This window comes from Perca fluviatilis, chromosome 24, assembly GCF_010015445.1.
Source record: "Perca fluviatilis chromosome 24, GENO_Pfluv_1.0, whole genome shotgun sequence".
NCBI classification, from domain to species: domain Eukaryota; kingdom Metazoa; phylum Chordata; class Actinopteri; order Perciformes; family Percidae; genus Perca; species Perca fluviatilis.
In genome coordinates, this window is record NC_053135.1 from 16,397,194 (window position 1) to 16,409,908 (window position 12,715).

A 12,715-nucleotide genomic window follows, 5' to 3' on the forward strand; every position below is an offset into this window, starting at 1 on the left:
AGCCAGGCGGTATTTCCCCATTGTAATGAATGGAACATATAGCAAGCAGCTGCTGGTCCTACAAAGACGCCTTTGCGTTCATAAAAATGCCTTAAAATCAAACGGACACAACGGTTAGCTTTATAAGACATTGGGGAATGATGTTGTATAAGTGGCGGACGGAAATTCAAACTGTAAATATAATTTAGTTATGGCGACAGTGTAGCTAGCTAGCTGCGATATTTCCCCATTGTAATGAATGGGACATATAGCAAGCAGCTGCTGGTCCTACAAAGACGCCTCGCGTCATAAAAATGCCTTAAAATCAAATCGGACACAACGGTTAGCTTTATAAGACATTGGGGAATGATGTTGTATAAGTGGCGTGACGAAATTCAAACTGTAAATATAATTTAGTTATGGCGACAGTGTAGCTAGCTAGCTGCTGTATTTCCCCATTGTAATGAATGGGACATATAGCAAGCAGCTGCTGGTCCTACAAAGACGCCTTGCGTTCATAAAAATGCCTTAAAGCGCCCATATTATGCTCATTTTCAGGTTCATAACTGTATTTTAAGGTTGTACCAAAATAGGTTTACATGGTTTAATTTTCAAAAAACACCATATTGTTGTACTGCACAGCTCTCTCTCACTGCTGCAGATCCTCTTTTCACCTGGTCTCTGTTTTAGCTACAGAGTGAGACCTCTTTTCTTCTTCTTCTTCTTCTGTACTATCTTTGATTGCACTCGCACATGATCAGTAGTTCAGATGTAGAGCATGTCAGCTAGCTAACTCTAGAGACAGTAAAAGAAAGCCTGTTTCTCCAACTTTGGTCAGTTACAAAGCAGGATTAGCTGGGAGACTTCTAAATGAGGGCACACATGTAAGTAGTTCTTTTGTAGATTATGGTGAACTTGTGTGTGTTGTAGCAGTGCTTTGCTATTGAGAACGACGTAGCATGCTAGCGTTAGCATTAGCGTTAGCATGCTAACGAGCTAACGGTTTTGGTTAGCCAGCTCATTTCGGACTGTGACGTCGATTTTGAACAGCTCACCAGGAGACTGAAGGCAGGACACATTCTGAAACTGTATCTCACTCAAAACAGCATGGATGGATTTTTTTCAAAGTTTGTATGTGTGTGGAAGCACCAGAGACACAAAAGAACACCCCAAATCCCAGAAAAAGTGATTTTTTCATAATATGGGCACTTTAAAATCAAAGTGGCGTGACGAAATTCAAACCGTAAATATATTATAGTTATGCCGGCAGCTGGCCGCGGAGCCCCGTAGTGCAGTATCCACAAAGGGTGACTTTGCCCTGGGTATGGAGCCCAGCAGGCTGCCGCTTTCTCGTCAGACTGTGTGGAGCTCCTAAAGTCCGACACGTCTTACCAAATTTGCAATTAGCCATCAAATTTTGTAAAACGGCCCATATTTCAGCTTTATATAGTTGATTTCTCACTTAAAAAAGTCTCAGAAGTGAATTTGGTAATGAAACATTGCAGTGTCTGGAATATGAGATTCTGTCGCTTCTCTAATATATGTGTATTGGGGATTCGCTCAATAAGCGCGCGTCTCTAATATGTGCGTATGGCAAGTCGCTCAACCAATCAGCGCGCAGCTCATCTAAATAGGGCCAAAACACAGGGATGCATAAGGGCCAATAAAATATCAACCAGGCCATTTTCAGCCCAACCAATGTTACATACCCCATTAGGAGACCATAAGGAACAGTGTGAAATACCCTATATAATCATTCTGTCACCCCTTTAACAAAGAGTGTTTCTGAACATCAATGACATTCAAAACCGTATCCTCTGCATTCATATCCACCACCAAAATGAACATAAAATAAGTATAAAATATATACATGCATTAGGGTCAGTGTAATGCTTATCAGTTAAATTTTCTAAACACAAACGGACCTTTGGAAAAACAGAAAAATGGGTTCCAATATCAAATTTTTTTTTCCGCCTTGACAAATTAAAAAATTGGATCTTTAAACTGTTTTCAGTTTTTATTCACAGGATCAGAAATTTAGAGAATTACAAAATTGCGTCTGGGCTCCAATTATTCAATACTGCAATGGTATTCTCTCCCTTGTTCCGCCTAGCTATGCCCCGCCCCCCCCCTCGAAACCATCAGTTGCAAGCACCTCTGACCCCAAAGTCTGTCAGTTTTTTTTTTTTTGGTCCATATGCAGTTAATGACCTGCATATTTCGCAATTGCGGTATTGAATAATTGGAGCTCAGACACAATTTTGTAATTTTCTAAATTTCTGATCCTCTGAATAAAAAACTGAAAATTGGAAAAAATTGTTAAAGATCCAATTTTTTAATTTGTCAAGGTGGACAAAAATGAAAAATTGGATATTTGAACCCATTTTTCTGTTTTTCCAAATGTGCGTTTGTGCTTAGAACATTGAACTGATAAGCGTTACATATATATTATAAAATGTGTCACCTTTTTCAGCCGTTCTGAGTTTGCAGGTAAGGATTATAAAGACAGTAGGGTTCATGTTCATGTTGGCCATCTTGGGAAAAAGGCACGATCAGTCGTTCGCCCCCCTTCTACCAAAACCCCCTCCCAAAAAACATTTCAATTATTATTCAATTATGCTGCGCCCCTTGACTGATGGTAATTAAATCGCTGCTGTACTTGTCCATGCACTGGCTCCTTGAATGGGGCGATGAGTAGGGTTGGGTTTTTTCCGATATCGGTGCTAAAACGATACTTTTAAAATGGTGCCGGTGCCTGAACCAAAATATATATATATAATATATTCATAATGTAAATAATATGAAATATAAAAAAGGAGCACCAAACGACAGTTGGCAACATTAAAGAACGGCTTGTTTAAGGTTATATGGCCAAAATTAAATTATTGATTAATCACCAGTAAATTGCTGGTAAACGACAAAACAAGCACCAGATGGGAAGAGAATTTTTTTTTAATTAAAAGTAAAAAAAAAAAAGGGTATTTCAAAGCTTAAACCATCCCCCCCCTTTTGTATTTAAATTTTTTTTTTTTGGGTCACACTTTACACCGCTTAACGTAAACTGTCAGCATTTTAACCGTTGCGTTTAGTCCAGCTACTAGCTAACGGTAATGTAGCGTCCCGTGCAGCGACGCTTCTGAAAAAAAAAAAAAAAAAAGAGTCAGGCATCGAAATGAGGCACAGAAATTTTTGTTCTTATTCGGTCCGTTACTGCCCTATTGGCACCGCGTTTCGGTACCCAACCCTGGTGATGAGGCAAATCCGAGAAGGATGTAGCCCGTTGGGGGATACCGTCTAAAACTGCTGTTTTTCATTATTCGTGTGTCATGGACAGACCCCGGGTACCCCACATAAATGTCCAGAAAGCTGCCATTCGAGTCACATATTGCCTGCATGTTGACTGAGTAAAAGCCTTTATAATTCAGATAGTCTAATCTGTGACGCTGTGGTGGTTTTATCCGTATGTGGCTGCCGTTGATTGCTCCAACTGCATTGTGGAATGCAGGGTATTTGTTGCTATCAAAGTTTAGGAGCGCAATACTAATGATTTTGTTTGAAGCTCCTGTGATTTTTGCAGTCTGCGGTTCAGACTCAAACACACGGAGCTCTGAAGCACACCCGTGCGTAGCCTAGCGTCCACTCTCGCTGTAAAAATAGAGATGAGCAGCGCACCTTCCGTGGTCTGTGGAGCTTCAGATTTATAATGGACGCGCTCTGCTGTGGGCATGCTGCAGCAGATGTCGCGTTTGTGCTCGGTGCGTTTCTGCCGTAGTTTCGGGTTTCCACCTCCGATGTAGAGCAGCGTACAGCCGCTTCCCTAAACTCTGTCTCATATAGTCAGAAGGTCTGAGATCTGTATAGTCAGAAGGTCTGAGATCTAATGTATCAGCAGAGCAATCACGTAATGCACAGCAGACTAAGGTGCAGCTAGATTGTTTTCTTAAATATAGTGACTTTATTCTTTATTATAACTTTGTTTTTCTCAAAATGTCACAACTCCTCCTAATCTCAGAGAACAGAGATGGGAGGAGTTATTATTTGAATGAAAGTTGTAAAACAGAAATCAGAAATCTTGCTCAAACACATCTGAAATATTACAGTCCAGGGCTTTATTAATTCAAATCAATGAATGTATCATTGAGGTGAAAAGTTGTCATATGCACATTTACAGAGGTTACATCCCAACAAAATATGCAAAAAGAGGAGGGAAGAGTAAATCATGTCTAGGCTAAATGTCTGCTGACTAAGATATAATTAGAAAAGTCGATCTACAGGACAATAAATATTACATGTCATTTAGCTGACGCTTTTTATCCAAAGCGACTTACATTTGCTATATGTCAGAGGTCGCACGCCTCTGGAGCTACTAGGGGTTAAGTGTCTTGCTCAGGGACACATTGGCCCAATCCCAAAGTGAGCCCTGAGGACTAAGGACTAAGGACTCACAGACTTAAGTGATATCAGGTACTAAGTGAGCGAGTGTGTGAGGCCACATGGGCTCGGATAGGTATAAATGGGATTGGGACGGCGCTTCACGAGATCACATGTTACCTTGGCGACGTTTAATAACAAAGATGTTGCTAACACTTGCCGGTTTGGGAATTGTCCTTTTAAGTTTGTTGCTTTTCACACGGCCGAGGCCCAGGAGACGGCTGCCTGAATCTGAATCAAACTCTTGTTTTACGAGCAGGACAACAGGTTGGTCCGTTCCGTGGTCGCGTGTCGTGCTGTTGTTTACCTTCGTAATTTCCGGATTTCCCTATCGTCTCCGCGGTAAGCGACACAACGCTTTGAACTGTGGGTAATTCCCTTTGGTGAAGTCTGCATCGATGCAGACTTACGGAAAGGGCTCGGTAAGTGTGTACTCAAACCCTCACGCCCTTTGAAATTCCACATTGGGACAACCCTAAGCCCTGACGAATTTCGCGAGAACGCGCACCAAAGTCCGTGAGTCTGTGAGTCCGGACATTGGGATTGGGCCATTGGTTGATGTATCACAGTGGGAATTGAACCCTGGCCTCCCACACCAAAGGCATGTGTCATATCCACTGCGCCATCACCACCCAAATAGTTAAAAGCAATTGCAGAATGCCTGAGAGCCGTACTGCAGTATATTCCATTATGTTTCTATATTTGGATTGTAATCTGTTTCCCTTTACATAAAGATATTTCCAGCATACATTGATTAAGAAAATGGTAGAAATAGGGGCATAATAGTGCTTAGTGCTTAATAGTTTCTGGGGGAGGACCCCCACACCTCCCATAGTATAGGTCACCACATAAATCTGGAAACAAAAACTTGGCCTATTTGGGTTGCCAGACCAGTTATGATTGGGACAAATGTTGGTGCCATCTCACAAACATCTACAAACTGGAAATGAACATACGCTGGCTATTAACAAGCTTGGCAAGCCAATCGCCATTTTGCATTGCATTCATCCATCCATCCATCTTCACCCGCTTATCCGTTGTCGGGTCGCGGGGGGAGCAGCTCCAGCAGGGGACCCCAAACTTCCCTTTCCCGAGCCACATTAACATTGCATTGCATTCAGTTCATTTAAACAGGTCCGGGCTAAGCCCCAAACCTCCTCAATTCCTAGAAATCCCCCTGCTGGAAACAATGAGTATGTTTACATGCGCACCAATATTCCACTATTATTCCAAAAATGACAATATTCCAAATTTGATACAGGTCATGTAAACAGCATATTCCTGTTTGGACATCGGATAAGGTCTTTTTCTGAATATGGCATTTTCCGATTAAGATGTGGAATATTCCGGTATTATTCGGGTTTTAGAGGCATTCTTTGGACATGTGCACAGTGCATTCAGAATATGCCGAGTGAGTTTTGCTGGGGGCTGGACTTTGCTGATGCTCCCCACAAATACAGAGCAATATTGGGTGATGGCAGCCGTCTGCTTGGGGCTTTTTACGGCAGCTTTATGTATTGCTGGCCCCCTATGCGATTCTTCGGTCATTCTACAAAAAGTTCCTCATTTGTGAGTTTTTTTGTCGTGCACAGCTGCCTTTACATATATTTACAACAGGCTTTAACTATGCACAAAATGTACTGTTCTTGAACCAAATCTCCTTGAAAATGTATTTAGACCTATTAGATGAAAGGAATGTTAATGAAACAATGTCAACCTATTACTTCTAGAAGTAGCTATTTTTTTTTAAGATTATTTTTTTGGGCCTGTTTAGGCCTGTATTGACAGGACAGCTGAAGGCTAGTTTTTTGATGAGGAGATACTATATTATCCCACACACCAAATTGCGACACACTAGCTGGGTGTCCTCCAAAAATTGGCACCGGGCTGCACAGTTTGCATTAGCGGTCCTTGGTTCCATGTTAGATTTATTTCCGTCATTTTGTTACATCCTGATAAATATACATTTTTCCCAAACGCATTAAAAAAAGAAACTTTAATCAATCGTCGATTTGATCAATCATCAAAATAATTAGGAATTATCATGATTAAACAATGTGATTTCATGTAAACTAAGTCACCTCTTGTGGGGCATCACCTAAAAATACCAAGAAAAGATTGCCATTTAAGTGACTTAAGTCTCATTATATATACTAAATTATCTTTGGATTTGGAATGAATAATTAAATTTATCATTTATTTTTCAACTACAACCAAAATTACCAAATCACTAACTAGCAAAAAGATGAAAGATTTCAGATTTCTTGTCACAGGAGATGTAGGCAAATTTTCCTTTGGTACAAAGTTAAATAGACATGTATTTTCCATAGCGTTTATTCACAAAATGTATAAAGCAAAAAACACAATATCTAACTCAACTAAAACATCTGAGCTATTAAGGAGAAAAAGAGATGTGTATATGAGTGTGTTTTTTACAGACAAGGACAAAATGGCATGTGATTAAAAGACGACTATATCTTTGTTAAGGCCACATTAGTCTTGACGTTCCACTTCCGGGATTGCTCCGGTGCCGCAGGAAATTCCGCAGGAATGCGTGTATTTTCCCTTTCCTTCCGCTTTCTTTGGGTTGGAATTTTAAATTCGGTGGATTTATGAGGACTATTTTTGACTGCTCCTCAGATCTCTGAAGGGTAAATTGAGACAGCTAACTAGACTATCCGTCCAATCTGAGTTCTCTCTCACACAAGACTATTTTGCAGCGGCTCTGCGCGGGCTTAGCGCCACCAACGACGATTCTGATTGGTTTAAAAAATTGCCATTAGACCAGAGCACATTTTTCTCCCATCCTCCAAATGCTGTGTGGAGTAGCCAGACCCTCCTTCAGCATGCTTTGGAGGAGGGTCAGGTAAAGCGAGACTGACGCCACGTGGGCTGGCCTAGATAGAGAACATTTGAAAAGAGACTTGAGTCTCCTCACGGCATGTTCCATGTCGGAGTCAAATAAAAGGGTGTAAAATGGGAAGTTTGCTTACTATTAAAGTGTGTATGTCTACATGTTTAAAGTTAATCTGTGTAAGTTAAGGTGCCAGGTTAGATTAGTTACCTGCAAGAGAGCGTGCCGATGTGAAGCCTAGACTAACATCAATTTAGCAGCGTGGCTATCCGATAACTTGAATAAACAAACAATAGAGGTTGATTAAAGTGCTTTTTTCTGGGATTTGGGGTGTTATTTTGTGTCTCTGGTGCTTCCTGTGGTAGACCACTGCTGAGAGATGAGTAGAGTCGTGGCTCATTCTGGAGTAGAGGAAGAGTCAAGAACGCTAGCAGTTGGTACTTTTATAAGGGTTGGTGACATCACAGAACTTCACACTTAGGCAATCATCAAATAAGCAAAATGTAACAAATGTACTCTCTCTCTACAAGCAATATAACAAAGAAATATGAGCAATACAAAAACAGCACAGTGTAGGTTTTTGGTTGTTGCTATTTAACCCTTTCCTTTACTAGTTAATTAAACTACTAGGGCCCATCTAGGAAATTAGAAGTTATTACTTGCTGACTGCGTAAGCAGTACAGAGGAAATTGTCAGACGAGGACATTGCCGAAGTTCACTCCATGCTGATTTATTTGCCCGTCCCAGCTGATACGCAGAGCTTCTATTTTTGCCGGACGCCGGAGAGCTCCGCAGCAGTTCAGCACAGGGCAGATAGTGCGGGACAGGAAGTCGAGCACAGAAACAAAATAAAACATCCGGTTAATTTTCAAAGTAAAATACGCCGTACTCACGGCGGATCATATTTCCCTGCACTACACCTTGACAACGCCATAATGGATGGAAACGGCTACCGTCGTTGGGTTTTGTGGTTCTGTTTATAGAAACTACATCCTGTCATATCGCGCGATCATACCTGAATTTGGGCGATCTCGTGGGTCCTCGTGACTTGTTGAGAGCTGTCAGTCATGGCCGCAGCCATTGTGCAACAAATCCGGAGCTGGTGGTTATTGACGGACGGCAGAGCACGGAGCTGACACGCAGCGGAGCCGATCCGCAGACGTTCCGCAGTTGGCGGAAATGAGGAATTACCATCTTTGCCATTTCTGGAGATTACGGGTGCTCACCATTTCCTGGTTTCCCACACAGCTCATATCGAAAGATCATATTTAAAAGATAATTTTTTGGGCATTTTGGTATTTAGTTTTTTTTTTTTTTTTTAACTTGAAGACGTGAAAGGGGAGAGTTCAGTTCCGGTACCAAACGGTACTTTTTTCTGTACTTTCCCTCTGTAATAACCAGAAAATCTATTTCAGTTATAAAAATAATTCCACACCTATTTATTAGAGATGCACCGATTCCAATTTTCTAGGCCGATTCCATTTTTTCATTGAGTTTGACCTGCCAATACCGATTTTAGCCAATTACGATTTCAGATTTACAGCATACACAAATATTTATTTTCTATCTTTTCTTTAACACTAGAACTGCCATTACGGTCATTTTGACCGTTTTGAAATTTATATGTGTAATAACTTTGCTGAATAAATAAATACAATCCTGCTGCTGCCTGACTTTTCCTAAAAGAGTCTGTAGTTTAATTTAAAATTGTTTTTATATACATTACACGAAAGGCAAAGAAAATACAATCACTTCTACCTATTTCGGCCATACACGGTCATATTGACCGTTCGGATTTTCGCGGTAGTTCTTAATCTTTCGCGCGGTTGAAGATGCCTCTTGTTAGTATCTTGTCTCATCTGGGGTCTGATAAACAGTGAATTCATCAAATTCAGTGTCAACAATGCTATTTTCCAATAAACTGTAGCAGTCATATTTCACGGGGACCCCGCGTGACTGAGGATTTCATGCCACGGCTTTCGTCGCCGTTTGTCACTTTGCTTAAGATTGAGTGACAATTAGTACTAGCCCTGTTGTTTATTTGGTTGCTATGACTTTGCGAGTGATGACATCCCGTCACTGTTCCAGTCGCTCACCCTAAAGCACTCAAAAGGGGCGGATAACAGTTCGCTTGGGTTCAGTGGAGCAGACGGCTCTGCAGAGTTGTGTAATTACGACTTTATGACTTTTCATAAACTGCTGAAGGAGCGGCGGTGCGCGGTGTACATAGCGGAAACTCTGTTGTGCCTCTGCCCTATTTCTGATACCGTGGCGGCATAAACATCAGCATAGAGGAAACGCTGTATTTATTTACAGCATTTGACCGGCATATGTCAGACTGACCGGCTGGTCCCCGGTCATGGCCGATCACATGAAAATTGGCCAATTCCGGTCACCAGCCGGTCAATCTGTGCATCTCTACCTATTTATTCTATATACTTACATTTTGTAATGTACTTAGATTTTACACTCAAAAAAACACAAACAAAAACATAAAAAAAAAAACTCCCTCCCCCCTTTCCAAACCTGTCCCTACAACCTATTAAATCAAATCATTATTAATGTCTTAATCTGCACTGTAACTTTAATATTTGTACATTATTCCATTATAGCCTATTTTCTTTTCATGACCGTTTTTAATTGCTCTTTATTGTTTTATGTAAAGCACTTTGCATTGTTGCTGAAATGGTGTGGCTGTTTTTTTTTTTTTGGTGGGGTTTTTCTGTATGTCTATGTGCTATGTGTGTACTGTGTATCTGTACTGCTCTAACTTATGAATTACGGAACCTTTACAACCCTGTATTGCATCAGTGTATTCAATCACTTTAATATTTAGGTTTGTTAGTTGTATTTGTTGTAATCCATCACCCCTAATATTATTACACTGTCTGAATCATGGCCTAACAGTAACATCTCAGATAACGAAATAAACCTCACAAATTATGTCTTATATAGATCTGACAGGTGCTCCAGGGGTGGAGGTGTGGTGATTCACGATTCCTCTGATCTTGTTTCGGAGTTAATTATACCCACAATTGAGCCTCTACATTTTGAATGTGTCTTTAAGGTAATCTTTCACACGAATAAATGTTTATCTATCGGTAGTATCTATAGGCCACCCTTTTCACCTGTAGAGTCTTTTAATTGTCTGACTGCTACTATTAATTCCATTTCCTGTAGAAATTAATTTATAATACTGGGTGATTTTAATATAAATTGGTTAGATAAGTCTTTTAACATAGAAAAACATATACTTAATAGTTTAAATTTTACTCAATTACTTAATGAGCCTACTCAAATCACCCCCAGAACACAATCTTTGCTTGACTGGATACTTGTTACACACCCGAACAGAATCATAAGGTCTGGTGTTATGTCTGACTGCTTTAATGATCACTCAATTGTCTACTGCATATGGAAAATCAAACTTCCTAAATTGCCACCAAGACTTATCAAAATTAGACAACATAGGAAATTAAATTTAGATGCATTTATTAATGATTTGATTGCTATTAATTGGGACAGATACCAATTAATACCAGATGTACAAGATGCATGGCACTTTCTGCATTCTGAGTTTATTGATGTAAGGGTAAACATCTTTCTTGGATCAGCCCCAAACTTATTAGTCTGTTTAGGCGGAGGGACAAAGCGTGGTCAACATTTCATCAGACAAGGGATTGTGCTGATTGGGAAATATACAGGCAGTTGAGAAATTTGGCAAGACAAAAACTCGTAATGCTAAATCAAACTACTACAGAGAATTTCTCACTAGTGAGTTTAAAAATCCTAAGCAATTTTGGAAAAAAAAATCAAAACCATTATTAATACATCAGATAAACACTGTATTAATCGAATAAGAGTGGCTGATACAATACTTCATGACTCTTTATCTATTGCCCAAGCATTCAATCAGCATTTCTCCTTGGTCTGTTCTAACTTATTACCTAGCTCTAATAGGACTACAAGTTCCTTTGGTATTACATCACCCCGCTGCAGTTCTTTTTCTTTTAGGAAGATTTTACCAACTGAGGTTCAGAATGTAATTAATGATCTAAATGTTAACAGTGGTGCTGGTCTTGATGGAATAGAAAACAGGTTTATTAAACTAGCTTCCCATATTCTTATGTATCCACTTGCTGATTTATTCAATATGTCTTTGTCGACATGTGAGTTACCAGCTATCTGGAAATGTGCACGCATCACACCACTCCATAAAACTGGAGATGTACTTGACCCAAACAATTATAGACCTATATCCATTATATGTTGTATTGTTAAAGTCTTTGAAAAATTCATTTATAATCAACTTTCGCATTATCTCACTACCAATTATTTTCCATCACAATTTCAATCCGGCTTCAGGTCTAATCACTCCACAACTACTGCCCTACTTAAATTCACCAATGTGTTTTGTGCTCCAGATAATGGTGAACTCACAGGTGAAATGCAGTTTTGTGGTTTAATTCATACTTGCATAATAGAAAACAATGTGTAGTCCTACAAGGAAGTAAATCTGATTTTTTGATTCAAGACAGAGGAGTGCCTCAGGGCTCAACATTGGGACCACTTGTTTTTACTATTTATATAAATGATTTACCATCAATTTTTAATAACTGTTGTGTTCAACTTTATGCTGATGACACTGTCATACATATATCTAAACATAATCTACCACAAATTCAAGCTTCTCTTCAGTCTGACTTCATTATCCTTCAAGATCGGCTTTTACATAAATTACTGCTTAACAAAACAAAGTCCTATTAGATTACTTTGGTACCAGACAAAAACTCAAATCAAAATCTGCTTCCTGTGTAATAACCTGTAATGATGGCTCTTCTCTGCATAAAGTTGATAAGATCAAATATCTGGGTGTATGGCTTGATAATGAACTCCCATTCAAATTACACATCGAGCAAGTGTTATGTAAAGTGAACTTTGGAATCAACGTTTTATATCGAGCTCAGAATTGCTTTACGCGCAGTGTTCGTATAAAACTTGCCTCTCAACTTATACTTCCAATGATTGACTATTGTGATGTTGTATATCAAAATGCATTTAACTCAGACCTTGTTCCACTTAACACAGTATATAATAGACTTTGTAGATTTTTTTCTTGGATGTCCTTATCTCACTCATCACTGTATAATGTTTAATACATATATTTATTTAAATTATCCTCCCTCATTTACAACAGTACCTTGTATCTTATACATCAAACTATGAAGTTTGGCACTCTACTCAACTTTTCTGTCCTGCGAGTTAAAAAAAACAATTGGCAAAAGAGCTTTTAAGTTTAAGGCTCCAGCAGATTGGAATAATGCATCTGTGGAAATAAGATCAATTTCTTTACTTTGTTTGTTTAAACATGCTGTGTCTGCTCACTTTAAGATAAACTGCCTCTGTTATTAAAGATGCATGTTATTTTTATATCTACTGTTTATATTTGAC

The 12,715-nt window shown here is 39.4% G+C and overlaps 1 protein-coding gene across 3 annotated transcripts in view; it reads left to right on the forward strand.

Annotated features, from left to right (window-relative positions):
- Positions 1 to 12,715, forward strand: part of LOC120554234 (zinc finger protein 501-like) — a 223,975-nt gene that overhangs the window by 8,497 nt on the left and 202,763 nt on the right. The gene's annotated exons all lie outside the window — the stretch shown is intronic.